Raw genomic sequence first — 17,026 nt, forward strand, 5'->3', positions numbered from 1 at the left:
TTTCTCTTTGGAGGTATAACATTAGATTACAGATAACCTTAGACCACAATTTAGGGAATGACATTTGCATTGCACTGTTCGCTTTTCCTTCCAAAAATCTCACCTTTTCTCCCTTCCTTTCTTTCTGTATTCCCTTGTACTCTCTCCCTGTTTTCTTGCCTCTCTCAAGTCATTCATAATTATTGAGTATCCACTAAGTGCATGACATGGGCAAAGACCATGAAGACAAAAGAGATTAAAAAATGATCTAAAGAGACTCTGTCCCAGCTCTCAGGGAATTTACAGGATGTCAGAGAAGAGGCAGGAGGCAGTCATTAATTCAACAATGTCATGAATATACAATTACAAACTGTGACAGCTAACCAAAATTAATGAACACCCTCAATTTACCCTTGCTCAAGGAACTGTGATGCATAATAACATTAGCAAGTAATATTTATATGATGTTTACCTCTTACAAAACACCTGTATTTATTTTGTTTTATTTGAACCTTATAATGGTAGTATGGTATAGATATTGCTAATTCCCACTTCAGAAATCATGAAACTGAAAAGTTAGAATGACTTAGGGTCAAAGAGTAATCTTATTAAAAGACTTAAGGCAGCATCTTCTGCCTTAAGATCTACACACTTTTCTAACTTTCTACAAAAGTTTCTAAAAAACTTCTGGAATTGCCAAACTCACCTGGGAGGTTCTAGAAATGGATGTGTCTCTCAAGGGACTTGTATTCAAATATTATTTGAGGAGATCCAAGCTCTAGCTTTAATTCCTGGGTAGACTAGGTGACCAGGTTACATCCAGGCTGTGGTTCTAATCCTAGCCAGTTCCTCCCAAAGCCAACTGTAAATACCAAAGAAAGCCACTGAGGTTTTAACCCTGATTTATCAAGACCCAACACTGCTTTTGGAAAACTCCACTTAAGGTCCAGATAAACATGTAGATTTTTTTGTACCCACTTTGGCTACCAGCCTCTATACCAAGATTCTTGTTGTTTCCACCCCCACCAGTCTGATTTTCTCTCAATTTACAAAGACAAAGAGACAACAGAAGAGAAGATCCACATCTTTCCAGCAGAGTTGGAATGAGAGTCACAAAGCTACCAGCCATGGCTTGACCAAGTAGGAATTCCACTTTCCAAGTGTGTGTGTGCGTGCTTTCCTGGCCATAGTGAAGCCCGTGATAGCTTACATTTCCAGAAGAGACATGACACAGGTCCCCACACCTGGGATACGTGCTCAGAGGTCTGTCTGGGGAAGCTTGGCACATATTCTCCTTGTACCTACACCTTTAAACAGTCCATCACGTTGACTTGATCACTTGCTAGTAAAGTGTGCCTTTAACAGGTGGTTCTATTTTATTACATACAGGATGGTCACAAGCAGTCATCTAACAATTAGTTTCAGGGGTCAGCCCTGAGCATGCTCCCTGCTCCATCCTTGAGACTTCCCAGTGGTTATACAACCACAACACCCAAACTTACTTTCTATCAGTGGTCCTAGATGAACACCCTCTTCAGACTAGAGATTTTTGCCTTCACTTATAGCAAACTTCATGAGTTGTTACGGAAAGGAAACATGAATTCTAGTTTTGACAAAATATGGCTCCCAGAAGAATTTTGACATTTTGGATTTGAAGGAGCTTTGAAAAGTTCAGTGTCTTCATTTACTGAAAAGCAAACTGGGGCATTGTGGTTGGTAAAATAATCACCCCTCAAAGATGTGCATATCACAATTCTCAGAATCTGTGAAAGTGTTACCCTGCATAACAGGGTATGTTTGCAGATAACGTATCTGCAAACCCTACCCTTTGCAGATGCGATTAAGGTTAAAGACCTTGAGATGGGGAGAAATTATGCTAGATTATCCTGGTGGGCCAATCTAATGATGAGTCCCTACAGAAGTAAAAGGAAGGCCAAAGAGTAGCTCAGAGAGATGAAATGTGAGGACTCTACTCATGGTTGATCATGTTGTAAGGGAACCTCCAGCCAAAGAATGTATGTCTTGCAGGAGCTGGAAGCGACCCTCCCCTTATAGACAACAAGACAATAGGAACTTTGATCCTGCAACAGCAAGGGACTAAATTTTGCCACCAATCTAAGAGCAAAAAAAATTAAAAAATGAATTCTTCTCTAGAACCTCCTAGAACACAGCCCAGCTTACATTTTGATATTAACCCAATAAGGCCAATATTGGATTCATGACCTAAATGTAAGTATTATGTTTATACTGTTCTAAGCCACTCAATTTAAGGCAGTTTGTTTTGGCAGCAATAGGAGATGGATACAGTGGGAAAGAGACTTGGCTAATGTCACATACCTAGTTTATAGCCCAGCCAGGAGCTATTTCCAGGACTTCTGACCACTTGTTGCTTTAGGTCTTCCCAGTCAGCCTAGCTTCATTTACTCTCTAACACAACATTGGGTTCTGTCCCTCTTCCTGGTGATCATCCTTCTAACAAGGCTGATATTTTCTTGCTTCCATATCTAGTTTAGTACCATCTGTCTCACTGTCTCAAATGGAAACTCCATAAAGATGGGGACTGTTTTCATTGCTCATTTCTTTACACTTAGTTATCAACACAATGCTGCACATAGAGTAGGGCTCAATAAAATGTGCTGAATGAATGAATGAAAATAAATGGATGAATGAATAAATGAATAAACACTGTGTCAAAATCAGTGCAAAGGGAGCTATCAAGCTAAAAGAAATTTCATAAATTTATACTCAAATCTTCATTTTACATATGAGGAAACATGAGACTGAGGAGGTCACAGGTTCAGTTCTTAGCAGATCCAGAGCAGAGCCTGACCTCCTGACCACCTGAACAGCATATTCCTGTTTTTCATTAGATGTGCGCCGAAATGTCACATTTAAAAGCAGCGTGGAAGTAGGTGGATGTTGTGCAACCAAAGTGTGGTAATTGGAACTGATACTACCTGAGTGTATATATCTCTGAAAATACCCAGGGGCAATGCATGTCTTAAAAGTGTTTGCTTTTCAATTTTTCTATATTAGTTCAGATAGAGCACAGACAACTTAAGCAAGCACTTTCATTCATTCCTGAGAAAAGATTGTAAAGGTCTGTAGAAGGAATAGACATGGCAGTTTCATCCCAATTGTGCTGGTTTGGACTAAAGGAGTTGACTGCCTGGCTGGGTGACAATATATAAGTTTGGCTTTTAAAATTCATTTCCAAGCTGCTCATATATTCCTGTTCTCTTTTTGATTTTTATACACTCAGTGTCCAACATTTTAATTATCTCCATGTGTCCTAATCAGATCATTTTTGTTTGTGTTTGTGCTTTTCTTGTGTGTGCAAGGAAAAAAAAATGGAATCAAGCAATTTACCTATTAATTTCATCACCAGATATGTATTGAGACCCCTTTAGGATGAAGAGCAAAGATGCCAGTCTAGAGGGGACTTTTAGGCCTTGATCAAGGGCATTCCTGCTGTGACCATCAAGGACTGATGCTTGGAGGATTCTCTCTGAGAGGGTGACAGCAAGGCCACTGACTCATCGCAGAGCCAGGTCATAGGCCAGTTGCAGTTTGAACTCCTGCATATATTTGACACTATAGACTAAATGTTTGTGTGTCGCCACAATTCATGTGTTGAAACTTAATCCCCTATATGAGGGAGGGTGTTTAGAGGTGCAGGCTCTAGGAGGTACTTAGGTCATGAAGGTGGATCCCTCAAGAATGGAATTAGTGCCTTTATAAAAGAGACCCCTGCGAGCTCCCTCTCCCTTCCCTCAGTGTGAGAACATAGCATAAAATGGTCTGCAACCCAGAAGAGGTTCCTCACTGAAATCTGACCAAATTGGCACCCTGATCTCAGGCTTCCAACCTTTAGAACTGTGAGAAATACATTTATGTTGTTATGTAAGCCAGGCAGTCCATGGCTCTTTGTTATAACAGACTAAAACACTTGATTTTCCTGTTGTAATATTTTCCTTTGATTTACAAATACTCCCTCACTCTCCCCACACTGGCTTCATTTTCTTTTCTTCTGTGAAAAAAAAAAGACGTTTTTACCCATCTGGGCCAAGGGTTAAAAAAAAAAAAAAACAGGACATTAAAAAATGGAAAATAAAGAGAAGAACAGGTGAAACATCAATTTGTACCTGTGAGTGACCTGAATCATATTGGATTTCTCTCCTTTCTTGTCTTGGACTGCCATTTCCACTTCGGCCAGGCAGTACCTTCTGTTGGGCCGGGAGGCCAAGTCAGCTACATCTTCTGAGCCATCCGAAAGCATGGCTTGTGCCCAGGCTGGTAGTGTGTCTCAGCGTGGCTACCTCTGTGTGCTTCACCTCAGAGTCCCTGGGCCTCCCGCCTGCAATCAGAAAGCAGCAGACGCAGCCGGGCTCCCACGGGTGAGTGCCGCAAATCAAATTGTCGTTCCTTTCATAAACCTGACCCAGCAGTCACTCCCACGAGACAGTCATTTTCCAGGAGAGCTTTTTCTATTCTGACAAAACCCATGAGGCAGCTATTTTGTGAAGAGATTGAATCTAGCTTTCCTATTAGGAAGAAAACTTTCAAAATTATACTTTAGGCAGTGTTGCTGCCAGAGCCAAGTCATAGGAGACTCACAGGGAGTTCAGTCTCATTTCTGCTACAGACCAGCTGGGCCACCTTGGAAAAACATTTTGACCTCTCTGGGCCTTGACTTTCTCACCTGTAAAGTGAGAGTTTGTCTAGGATCAGATATGACAACATGGAGGCCTGGGGTCTGAGTTTAGTCTGCACATGTATTTTATTTATTCTGAGCAGTTTTTCTTTTTTCTTGGACTTCTTTTTGCCTTACACAAGGTCATCAGAGGACAGTGAATCCACAAGTGGGAGCAAAACAGAACCTTGCAAGTGAGAACCACGGGGAAGCTTCCTGACTGCGGTGGAACTTGGGATGGGCATTGATCAGTAGGAAGAATTTGGACAGGCTGAATGAAGCAGAGAGCATTCCAGACAGTGCACAGGACTTTTCTGACTGGACTCGCTCTTACCGCTGCATCTCCCTCACCCCTGCCTTTTTTTTCCTTTTTTATTTTAATAGACTTTATTTTTTAAAGATTTATGTTCAAGGCAAAAATGAATGGAAGGTACAGATATTTCTTGTGTGCCCTCAGCCCCCACATATGCACAGTTCCCCCCACTTTCAACATCCAGCCCCACCATGGTACACTGATTACAACTGATGAACCTAACACTGACACGTTGGAACCACCCAGAATCCATCGTTTAGGGTTCACCTTTGGTGTAGTACATGCTATGGGCTTAGACATGTATTTATGATGACATATACTATGATTCCCAGGTGGCACGGTGGTAAAGAATCCATCTGCCAGTGCAGGAGATGCAAGAGATGTAAGTTTAATCCCTGGCTCAGGAGGAAATGGCAATTCACTCCAGTATTCTTGCCCAGGAAATTCCATGGACAGAGGAGCCTTGGGGGACAACAGTCCATGGGGTCACAAAGAGTCAGACACAACTGAGCAACTGAGCACAGCCATGATGACATGTATCCACCATTATCATATCATACAGAACATATTCCTCTTTGTATTTGTCATAAGCAGATAAATCAAATATATAAACAAAATCCCTCCATTCTACAAAGAAAGCAAAATCCAACTGGGGAAAGAGATTGCAGTAGAAATGCAGGTTTATAAATCCTTTGAGTTTAGGGTTTTTTTTGGTAGCAGTGAACTTGTTCTGTGATATTACGAATTATATCTAATAACTTCATAGGTCAAGGATCCCTCCTCTCTGCTCTCTCTTATTCTTGAGTATGTTATCAGTAATTGTTCCTGTCCTCTGCCTATGACTTTGCTTTCATAGTGTATTAATTCAGCCAAGATTGAGGAATAAGCCAGAAGCATTTAAGGAAATTACTAGGGCAGGGTAGTGAAGAAAGGTTTGTTTAAAGGTATTAATTACGCAGTGTTGTTGAAGACACAGTATGGAGTCACGCAGATTAGAAGAATTGCACAGAATAGCGGAATAAAGTGATAAGATGTTCGGACAAATGATGGGAGTTACGCAGGCTGGAATACCATTAAACCTGCCATGTTCTCCATCTCCAGCATGACAAGCGGGCTTTGTGTTCCTGCCTGAAAATTCACACAAAGACAGGAGAACTCACTTAGGAATGAAAGAGGGAAAGAGGAGTAATGAAGGAAAGAAAAGTTAGCTTAGGTTTGAGGGCTTTCTACAAAGCATTTTGAATGTGATTTTTTTTTTTTTTTGCTCCATTTATTCCTAGTAAATGGATGTGAATTCAGTGTTAGGCTGACTACTTTGGAGAAAGGGATTTTCCCCCTTCACCTCAGAACAGGCATAATGGAGAACTTCTCAGAAATCTTCTCTCTCCATATCACTCTTCCATTTTCCTCTGCCTTCAAGAGCCATAGATTTGATGGATGCATAGTTGTAGAGACAAAATTATCTTCCTCTCTGATTTAAATTTGCCAGCCCTGCTCGTAGAGCTCCACCTACCGTGGCAGAGACACATCGGTGTAGCTGGTATTAGAGACATCATTTTGTGGCCAGTGCATCTTCTCTATACATTTTGCATGTGATCATGAAAAACAGATGTTTTTCAAAGGAAGGTCTCTGAGACTTCAGTTGCATCTTTTGAAGCCTTGGGTTTAACTTGGAGAACTTTGTTAGTCCAAGTCTTAGAATTGGCATCCACCTAGACATAATCTGTTTCTCCAACCAGATTTCATCTTGCCTCTAAAAACACCTGCTGCTCTTTCTCCAGGTTACATCCTCCTGCCTCCCCTTCCCACCTAGAAAAGCAAACTGCTTCTTGCTTCTGAGTGCAACAGAAATGTAAGTGAACTGGAGCCCAGTTGGTGTTCAACCTCCACACTGCACAGCTCTGGCCGACTGATTTACGGAAACTCTGCTCACAATGGCTGTCCTGGGGCCAATAAAGACTTTAAAGGAGGGGATTATAAAGAAGGAATGGTCCAGCCATTTCCACGAGAATTTCTCTGTACTCCAGAGAGGGTCTGAGTTTCACAGCATGGCAGGATCAGCTGTGAATTGCAGGTTGCCGGATTATGGAGTGTAGGGTTCACGGCAGGGCGGGAAGAGGCTGGGAAGGGGCAGTTTGACAGAGAGGTTATAACGTCCTCAGGGAGGCCCTCAAACATATGCCTGTCTTCCAGAGAATAGAGTCTATTCTAGATAAGCAGTTAGGACTCAAAAGAAGGGGTGGAAAGAACTTCAAGTCACTAAAATGGTATGTGATAAACGAGTGTCATGGGTAACATCTGTGAATGAATTTTGAGGAAAAAATTATATTTTTCCAGAAGGTTCTGGAAAAGATTCAGAAGAAAAGTAGAATATGATTTGGAGTTCAAAAGAATCAATATCATACCAACTTAAAATTATAATAAACATAATTTTTAATGTAAAAATCCCCCAATAAAACAAAATTATCATCCTATCATGGAACCAACCAAAATAACTACTCTTTATGTTCCCTTTTAATCTGGGATTGTATATTTCAGAATTATGATATAGTGTACAGACTTGTACTTTTACTCACATTTTTCCTATGTATATTTTGAACTGAATTTGTAGACATTGTGGTAGGTATTCTGTAAATAGTAGTGTATAACAGAGTGATCAATTTGGTGTCCTGCCTTTAATTTCTGTGACTTTCCCAGTTTTAGCACTGAAATCTCTGCATCCAGCAACCCCCTGCCCCACCCACCCAGCCTCAACAAACTAGGACTGTTGGTCATCCTATAAAAAGACCCTGACTTCATGGAAATTACAGTGCAGTGGAGACAGGACTGTGAGCCTATGATTTTTTATGTGCTGAATGTTACAAGGGAAGTGCAGGGCTAGTATAGTGACTGGTGCCCGGTTAGGCACCTGCTGCTGCTGCTGCTGCTGCTAAGTCGCTTCAGTCATGTCTGACTCTGTGAGACCCCATAGACGGAAGCCCACCAGGCTCCCCCATCCCTGGGATTCTCCAGGCAAGAACACTGGAGTGGGTTGCCATTTCCTTCTCCAACGCATGAAAGTGAAAAGTGAAAGTGAAGTCGCTCAGTCATGTCCGACTCTTAGCGACCCCATGGACTGCAGCCTACCAGGCTCCTCCGTCCATGGGATTTTCTAGGCAAAAGTACTGGAGTGGGGTGCCATTGCCTTCTCCGGTTAGGCACCTAGAAGAAGTTATATTTCATGAAGTCCTAAGAAGAGTTAGTTGGGGGAAGGACCCCCCCCCCCTTAAAAAATGCTACACCTCGGAGCAGACTCACTGTGGTAAGTGAAATTACATTAACAAAGTTGCTTTTGACTGACTGTAAGGCAAAATCCTAGGAGAATATGGAGTTGATCAAAATGTGAGATGTGTTAGGAGAGGTCTGTCTACACTTGCTTGTGCGTATTAGTAGAACTAGGTATTAGTTTTATTATTCTGTAATAATAAGATCTGTTCATTTGTTTATTTTCTATGTTGGTAACAAATTTTGCAATTTTTAATTCTTGAACTTCAGAGAGAATACTGATTTACGATTATAGTTTATATAGATGGTTTAATACATTTCTCATCTTTTCCTCATGTTCTTTATAATGACCCATACTATTTATTTCCTCTCTGAAGATTTTGAGACACATGACCTCTCTCTTCCCATTGCCTTGCCATGCTTCAGAAATGATGGCAGTCTTAAAGAATGTCCTTCCTGACCTTAAAATGACTCTATAAGGACAGAGTGGTAGAGGTCACTGCATCTCTATAGGCCTGAATGAACACTTACTTTTATATTCTTTGCAGACCATCCCTGATTCCTATTGATGTGTTCTTTCTTCAGATATGCTAATACTGCTGATTAAGCTACTGCTTTCTTTTGTAGTCAAACTTTGATTAGATTTTCCCAGGTTCTTGTTGTTGTTTTGCTTTCGTGTGAGAAATACTCTACAAGGAAAGTTGCTTTCTAAAACAGTCAAAAATCAGCCATTGCAATTTTACTTGTGAAGCTTTCAGAGATTGTGGGGTATCTTACCAGTTCCGCTATGTTTTAAATATACTGCTCTATTGATATTCCCACCCCCTGCCTCACTCCTCAAAGAGAATTTTATGTGATCTGTGTCCCCTTAGGCTTCCAATAAGGTGCAAACCCCTGCACAGGAATAATGCAGTCAGCCCTAGTGGAAAGCTTAGAGGTCGAGGTCATCCCTGACCCTAGGAACTGTCCCGATGAACTGCTTATTTCCCAATGAAGAATAAAAAGAAAACAAACTGTTTAGTTTAGCAGAGGGAGAAATTTTTGTGTAGTCCAAGAATGATCAGTAGAGGAAGAGACTTGATCTGGGTTTTGAAAACTAGGGAGATTGGAGCTCCCAGTAGAAACTGCTCTTTCCCTCCAGCATATCATCATGAATAATGATAAGATGTGTTGGTATTTTATTTTGCTAATGTGTTTCATACACTATTTGGGGTTTCAGATCAAGCCCACTGACCCTTTAAAAGAAACTTTCAGAATTTCTTCAGATAAGCCACCCCTAACCTGGACAGTAGTAGCCTGGGGTGAAAGGTTTGCTTTCCCATTTTTGTTCAAGCTCATGAGACTGTGGTCAGCCTGGCCACTGTGCCGTTTGCACATTCGCCTCTTCTAAGGAGGGGAGGTTATACAGTGTCTTCTCAGGCAGACAGATGATGGGGCATGGGGCTGCAGTAGACAGCTGGGGAACAAGGAAGAAGGCTTCTTAGGACAGAGAACCTGATCAGGTTACAGATCTCCTTGCAAAATACCCAGTCAGGCACAAATACAGCTTTACTACTACATACAATACTACATCATAAAGAAGAATGTGCTAACTTTTTTCCAAATTAAATTTTCATTGATGCCCCTGGCTTCTGAAGAACAAAGTACAGCTAAGACAGATATCTATTTGGTGAAGGCTTAAAATAAAATTTCAACTAAGAAAAAAAAATAATAAAAATGCAAGTTTAATGTTCAACAAGACATACAGTATGTAATTAAACTCAACTTTATCAGCTCCAGCATTCATTAATGAATTCTAAGCCTTGGGAGCTATAAAGTTCTTTGAGAGGCAATCAATAATCTATTACAATTGTGACACAAAATCTGAACCTAATTACCAGCAACAGGATGGTTGTGGCCCATTTAAAAAGATCATTGTATTAGTAGAGGTGAGCAAAGGTGTGTGGAGGTTAATCAACATTGACTTATATCTCACCAAACCTCTACCTTAATTTTTCCTTTATGATACTATTGAGGAAAAATGCTAATTAGCCTTTCCTGTTCTTTCTAACCTTGAATTCTGCATTTGTTCTTTCTGAGAACTTTGCTTTTCAAGTGCTCTGAAGAGTGGATCATTTAATTTTATGGTATTTTACAAGATTTCCACTGAATGGTTCTCATTCTCAGAAGCCTTGTGAATTGCCTTTACCATTCTTTCTTTTAATGCTCTTTAATTTACTCTGATGGAAACCCGTTCTTCCACAGGCATTTTCACTTGAATCTTTGGAGAGTCATTGTCATTGAAAACTATGTTGACTCTTCTCTGTGCCTGCTTAGCTGTAACAGATTTGAAAGAACTGAACTATGTATATACTACCACCTTATGTTATTCATGTTACCTACTTTCTTACTATGAACTCCACAGAAGCAAACACTGGGGTAGCATTTGATGTGAGTAATATATTTGGGTGGCAAATAGAAACCAGTAGGGATTGGGAGAAGTAAGACACTGAAGGAAAGGTAGTCTATAGTGAATGGTGTTTATCAAGCCAGATTTACTATGGGCCGGGGAGTTTTGCCCTACTGGGGAAATTCTGGAGGCCAAGAAAGAATGCACACTTCAGAGTTCTCTATGCGCACACGTGCATGCATGAGTGAGAGAATGTCTGATGTGTGTACATGTGCTGGGAGACGCATCCACAAGACTGTAAATCAGGGGTAATTTGTCTTATTTAGGTTTTGCATTAGGCTCAATGCCGTATTGAAACCCATGGATCCTCATTTGTCTTATAACACTATTCTTCAGAGTTATTTTCAAAAACACAACTTGTCTCTGAAGACCAAAAGACTTCAAATAAATAGTCTTCATTTAATGCAGAAGCAGAAGGACATCTTAGGAATTCAGCTGATTATCCTGAACATAACCCATGAGGCTGTTCTGTGATCTCAGTTTTCTCTTGAAGAGTGTTATTTTGGGGAGCAAAATCAGCACGTGTGAGGTTAGACTTCCAGACTGAGTAAGAGTGAGAAAAACCAGACTTAGCTCTTCAGCACAGATTGCTTAGTTGTTTCTCTTTGGGATTGTTCAGGTGTCTGTCAGTGCTTATGGTGGCAAATGCTGCAATTATGTATGTTTACCTGTGTGACCTAGATAGAGCCATCTGTAGATTACATTCTGCATGTACATACACATGGAATCCTATGAAACATGTTAGACTCTGAAAGTTGCTTTTGTTTTGATTGAACTCTCATCCAAAGCATTTTCCCATCTATTTTCTACTTCTCAAGGACCATTAGTACATCTTAAAACAATTTTATGTACAATCGTCCTATGGATGCTAATTAGAAAATCATCAGCCTTTATAGTCTTTTGGAATCTCCCAGGAAATTAACAAAATTGGCTATTTCTTGCATCCAGAAGTTTCACACACTTGATGAAGGACACATTTATTTTGCATTGATCCCTCCTCAATTCCCCATCCTCCTGTTGTTGGCACCTAATGGGTATTCAATAAGTCTTGGTTGAAATAAACATGTCTTCTAAATCTTTCAAAGTCAATCCTTAAGTCCTCTGTCCAGTTAACCCTCTGGAATATTTCAGAACAGTTAAACTGTCTGTTGACATGTCCCTTTTAGCTGAAATGCCTTATAAATCTCATTGTAAGCTCAGCTTACTAAGTCCCAATGGGAGTAGGTAAAATGATATTAATGCAAACCAAGAGTGGGCTTTGGGATTAGAGTCACTGTTTTGAATTTGGAATCTGTTGTATAGAGTACATGTCCACTAAGCCTCAGCAGGCTTCTTCTGTGGGTGTCTAGGATGTGTGGTTGTGACTTTGCCTTGATTTTATTCCATAATTAGCACTCAGTGCTTTACTACAACTGCAGCTTGTTTAAGGATCCGGCTTACTCAGCTAGGGTTTTGATACTGTGCTTGCTGCTGCTGCTAAGTCACTTCAGTCGTGTCCAACTCTCTGCAACCCCAGAGATGGCAGCCCACCAGGCTCCCCCGTCCTTGGGATTCTCCAGGCAAGAACACTGGAGTGGGTTGCCATTTCCTTCTCCAATGCATGAAAGGGAAAAGTGAAAGTGAAGTCACTAAGTCGTGTCTGACTCCTAGCGACCCCAGGGACTGCAGCCTACCAGGCTACTCCATCCATGGGATTTGCCAGGCAAGAGTACTGGAGTGGGTTGACATTGCCTTCTCCAGATACTGTGCTTAAGTCATGCTAATTCCTTCTCCAAGGGGCTAAATCATATGCAAATAACTTAAACCACTGTCTGTAGTTCTCCTATGAATGTATTTAGGACCAACAGTATTCTTCCACCACACACTTGACCTAAGGAATTTGATGTCACATCTATGATATTGAATCATGCTTATTAAATTTGATCACCTCAGTTTTCTATTTTACTTAGCCATTCAAACATCTACCAATTCAAATATCTATTCATTGATTTTCTTACCCTTCTGTGAGGACCACTCTGTCCCAAGCACAATTTTGGACCTACATTTTGGACTGTCAACTACTATCCCAGGAGCTGGTTCTACCCCTGGTCACTTCCCCTCAGTCCCTTGATTTTCACCTGTACCAAGCCTCTCCTCCTCATCAGCCCAGTTACAGAAGTCCTTACTTGCCCTGTATCCAAGCCTACCCATCTCACAAGGACTCAGCTAACTTTAGTCTGTATATTTCATCTACTCTTGTGAAGTATATCACATTTCTTCTGTGTAGCTTGTATGGCAGTTAAGGTTAGGAATTGATTTTATAACCTTAAAGAAAGAATAAAATCATATAAGTTAATCATTTGGACACATATTTACTGATTACTTAGCATGTCTCAGGCACAGTGGGATACAGTGAGCAAGACGGACAAGACCCCTACTCTCAGGAAGGTTATGATCTAGCAAGGGAAGCATTCACTTAACTGGGACAGTCAATCCCTCATTATTCCCAGATTCCATACTTGTAAATTTACCAACTGACTAAAATTTATTTGTGACTCCCAAATCAACACTTACAGCACTTTCATAGTCCTTTGCAGACAGGCACAGAGCAGCAAAGAATTAGAGTTGTCCAACCCTAATGATCCCAGCTGAGATTAAGCAAAAAAAAACAACACTGCCTTCTTGTTTCAGTTTACACACTGTAAACAAGTAGCCCTTTCGCGGTAGATTGAGTGCCCTGGTTTTCATATTTTTGTTGGTCAGTTTGCTGCGTAGGATGCCCCACCCCAACTTATTGCGGCCTAGTGTTCCTTAGCACAGGAGGGCTGTGGTGTGCCTCACAGAGCAAATACTTGTGTTGGATCAGCTTCCTTCAGCCATGACTATAGTGCTGTTGGCTCTGATTTCAGGGCTAATGAATCAACAATATATATTTTAAGAGGCACTTTAAACAGATACACACATAACAAAATTATGGATTGAGCAGTTGACAAAAATGTAATGACCAAAGATTCACAAGAATATAACCCTATATTTCTCTAGGAGCAAACACTTCAGTATTCTTTAATGCAGTGTTCATGGTGACTTTATGGAATATAAATACTATGAATAACCCACCATAATGTAATGAAAACTTCTTTAATTGCTTATAAGTTTTACAAGTTAATGGTGTTCCATACCCTGAGAGTGTATATAGTGGGGGGATTTCATTGGAGAGAGTAAGGAAGACTTTCCTGAAGAAGTTGTATTTTAGCTATGACATGAAAGAAATGTAGGGATTAGCTGTGTTCAGAGTGGGAGGAAGGGCACTTAAGATAGAAGGAACAGCTTAGGCAAGCTCTTGATGCAGGAAAGAGTATGATCTGTTTGAGGACTAAAGTCAGGCCATGGTGATTGTGTATATGGAGGAGAGAGTGATGAAAAGTAAAACTGTATACATAGATGGAACCTATAGACTAGGCTAAAGGATTTGAACTTTACTGAATAGCAAGGGGAAAATGCTGATGTATTTTCTTGGAGGACTGATCATTCTTTCTTCTCTAGGAAGAATGGATTAAGACAGACAAAGAAGAAGCAAGGTGACCATTAGGAGTCTGTTTCAGGAATCCACATAGAGAATGATGATGTCTTGAACTAAGTTGTGACAGCAGATATAGCGAGCAGATACATAGAAGGATGCATGGAGATAGACTTAGAAAAGATATCAGAGGTAACAATGGCAACATTCAGTGATGAGAAGACATGAAGATTGAGGGTAAAGAAGGATAATCATGGTAGGACCATCTCAAGTTCGATGATTTCTGAAAGGGAGAACTCTGGAGGAAGAAGACACAGAGAATGGCGTGCATTTTGTTTTCAATGATGGCTGCAGCAAGATCTCCCATCCTGTCTGCTTTTAGCAGTCTGACCTTGCCATGACCTCTTAAAAAGTAGGATTTATTTCCTCTCGCCTTGAATCTGGGCTGGTTTCATGACCAATTTTAACTAGTAGAACACAGTGGAAGTGATGCTGCACAGCTTCTGAGACTAAACCTTAAGAGAAACACAGCTTCTGCCTTCATCTCTTGCACTATTTCTTCTTGGAATCAAGTTGCCAACTTCAAGGAAGCCTAGGCAGCAACATGGAGAAGCTCACACAGAGGAGAAGCTGGACCATGGCTGATCACCCCAGCTAACTTCCAGCAAGTAGCTGGCATCAACTGCCATGTGACTTCTGGACCTTCCAGTAGTTGCCCCACACGGAGCAGAAGAACATCCAAATAACCTTCAGAACCATGAGGAAAAGAATATGTACTGCTTTAAACCTTTCAGTTTGGGAGTGATTCTTTTTACAGCATAGATATCCCAAACAGAGAGAGAGAGGATTTCAGTTCGGGGAATTTCCACGAGTTGCTGTGGAACATGTGAGTGAAGATGACTAGCAGGAAGGTGGTTATAATGTCGGGAACTGACAAGTAACATCTGGGTTAGAGATATAAATTTGGGAGTTGCTAGCATATAAATAATGTTTTTAGCCATGGAAGTTGATAAAACAAACAGAAAATTAGTAAGAATGTAGAGTAAAAAAACCAAAGCACAAAATGGAATAAGTGCTTTGAAGAAATCTAACATTTAATAGTTGTGAATGGAGAACGTGCCCCCAGTGAAGATTAACAAGGAGAATCCAGAGTGTTTTCCTGGTATCACAGAAGCTAAGACAAGAAAGAGACTATTTCCAGAAAGACAGTGTACTCAATGGTAGTTTCAATGTGAAGTTACAATAAATGGGTTCAGAATATATCCTTTATTGATTTAGAAGCAATGTGGTCATTGATGAGTCATCTAAGCAAATTTACATGGACCTATGACTGACTTCTCACATTGCTGATAATATTTTTATTTTAACTATTTTAGGTATAATAGCTGACATTGCACACTTAAACATTTTGCAAGGCATTATACTGAGTTCTTCATATATTGTTTCATCTCTGATTTAACCAGTATAACAACCATATTTATTTTTGAAACAACTGAAGCTTAAGGAAAGTGAATGAACTCCCAAAATTATTCAGCTAGTAGGTAGCTACATGTCCCCTGTTCCCATCTCCACCCTCGTATCTCCCATATTTACTGCTCCAAGTCTACTGAAGGAAAGAAAGCCACACATGTAGCTCTGAGACAGTTGCATCCATAATAAGTAGAAAGGTCACTGTTAAAGTGAAGTTGCTCAGTCGTGTCCGACTCTTTGCGACCCCATGGACACCAGGTTCCTCCACCCGTGAGATTTTCTAGGCAGGAGTACTGGAATGGGTTGCCATTTCCTTCTCCAAGGTCACTGCTACTGAGGTATTATTGCTAATTATTTTAGATATAATAATGGTCATTTCTAACAGGCTTTTTAAAGAGTCTATATCTTTTAGAGGTATAAAACAAGATATTTACAGATGAAATTTTATATCTTACACATGTTTCAAAATAATCTGGTTGAGAGGGGAAGTAGATAAGTATGAATAGAATTAGATTGGCCATGGGTTGATAGGTGCTGAGGCTATGTGGTGAGTAAAACGGGAGCTATTATACCACAGTCTCCGCTTTTCTACAGTTTGAAAATTTTTAATAATAAGGTTAAAAAAGTGTTTCAGTGAGGATCTGAGGTCTTCACAGTGAATATAAAAGTGCATGGGCTTTGTAAAAGCTATTTTGGTACTTAGGGCTTTATATCAGGTGTTTTTCCCTAATGTTGGGGATAGCTAGAGGTGCTAGAAAAATGGCTCCAGACATAGAAAGAACTATGTATTAAGAACTCTATAAAATCTGCAAAAAAAATGAACCTTAAATTTTAATTTACTGAATAATCACAAACTGTGACATTCATCATTAGTCTATAAGCTTAGTAGCATTTGCAAGATGACAATTAATTAGCTGGATGGCTTTATAAAATGCATGTTTCTTTTAATTGCTATGGCCCATTTTCCATGTTTAACACAAAACTGGAAGCTCTTAAATGCATCAGAAATCTTTCTGGATTTGCTGTGGCATCGTTCCACAGGCATTTTCCCTGGAGACATGGTAATTTTGCAACTTTTAAATATTCAACACAACTCTAATTATAAATAGTTCTCTTTCAAAAGTGATAGCCAGACTCTTGGCACAAACCACCTTTTGTTTTATGGGTAAGGATGACAGCATAATGACTGATGATATGTGTTAGATTCCCTCATCTCTCTTAATTAGAATTTTCTCTGCATCATCATGCTTTGTAACTAATCTGCTCCTTCCTGACAATGGTTAATGTGATTGAGAATGGCTTTAACTTTGTATTTCAACTGGAGAAACAGCCCAGACAGTCTGTGGGATAGCCTATGCAAGT

General features: G+C 40.2%; 1 long non-coding RNA gene across 1 annotated transcript; it reads left to right on the forward strand.

Moving 5' to 3' along the window:
• Positions 1-4,170: 4,170 nt before the first annotated feature.
• On the forward strand, positions 4,171-7,645 carry LOC147348214 (uncharacterized). Its single transcript, XR_015151232.1, has 2 exons — positions 4,171-4,376; positions 4,816-7,645. It is a non-coding gene; the product is annotated as an uncharacterized LOC147348214 (long non-coding RNA).
• The last annotated feature ends 9,381 nt before the right edge of the window (positions 7,646-17,026 follow it).

The sequence above is a fragment of the Bos grunniens genome, chromosome 22 (genome assembly GCF_055505025.1).
Source record: "Bos grunniens cultivar Pamir isolate PY7600 chromosome 22, Bosgru_T2T1.0, whole genome shotgun sequence".
In the NCBI taxonomy this organism is placed as follows: domain Eukaryota; kingdom Metazoa; phylum Chordata; class Mammalia; order Artiodactyla; family Bovidae; genus Bos; species Bos grunniens.